Raw genomic sequence first — 845 nt, forward strand, 5'->3', positions numbered from 1 at the left:
CTCAGGTGTGGGCAAGCGTTTTGGCTCGTGGACCATAGTTGGTCCTAAAATTGAACAGGGGGACTGGGTCAGGAGCAGATAGATAAAACGTCCGCCTGAACTAAGATAAATGTCACGCATTAGGGCGCCATCTATCAGGGAAACGTGGGTATTGCAGGGGAAAGGCAGGTGTATAATGAAAGTATAAATAAATTATGTAATTTGGAAAAGGAGTGTCAGCTAAGGTGAAGGGAATGGTTGAGAGGCAATATGCAGAAGGCAGGAGGCGGAGCTGGATGTGGCAGAGTTAAAGATGCTAAGATTCTCTTTAGGAGTGACAAGAATGGACAGGATCAGGAATGCTGTCATTAGAGGGACAACACAGACAGGAAGGTTTGGAGAAAAAGCTAGTGAAGCCAGATTGAGATGGTTTGGACATGTGCAGAGGAGGGACAGTGGATACATTGGTAGAAGAATGTTAGAGATGGAGCTACCAGGTAGGAGAAAGAGAGGAAGGCCAAAGAGGAGATATATGGATGCAGTGAGGGAGGACATGCAGGTAGTTGGAGTCAGAGTAGAAGATACAGAGAACAGGGAGAGATGGAAATCAATGATTTGCTGTGGCAACCCCTGAAAAAGGGACAAAGCCGAAAGAAAAAGAAGAAGAAGAAAAGAAGAATCGACACCACAAATGTGATGCTCCAGATAAACAATCACATCAACAGATAAAGAATTGGACAGAAGCCGACCCCACGCCTCCGCAACTTCTTCTTTCCCCTCCGGCACAGATCTAAATATATTTCACTCTTCTCCAATCTGAGGGAAACCATTCAAAACTGTCCTAACATCCCCCTGTCTCCCCCCTT

General features: G+C 45.7%; 1 protein-coding gene across 3 annotated transcripts in view; it reads right to left on the minus strand.

Annotated features, from left to right (window-relative positions):
• Window positions 1–845, minus strand: part of LOC103397524 (membrane-associated phosphatidylinositol transfer protein 2-like) — a 41584-nt gene that overhangs the window by 2562 nt on the left and 38177 nt on the right. The window lies entirely within an intron of this gene.

The sequence above is a fragment of the Cynoglossus semilaevis genome, chromosome Z (genome assembly GCF_000523025.1).
Source record: "Cynoglossus semilaevis isolate Cse_v1.0 chromosome Z, Cse_v1.0, whole genome shotgun sequence".
Classification (NCBI taxonomy): Eukaryota; Metazoa; Chordata; class Actinopteri; order Pleuronectiformes; family Cynoglossidae; genus Cynoglossus; species Cynoglossus semilaevis.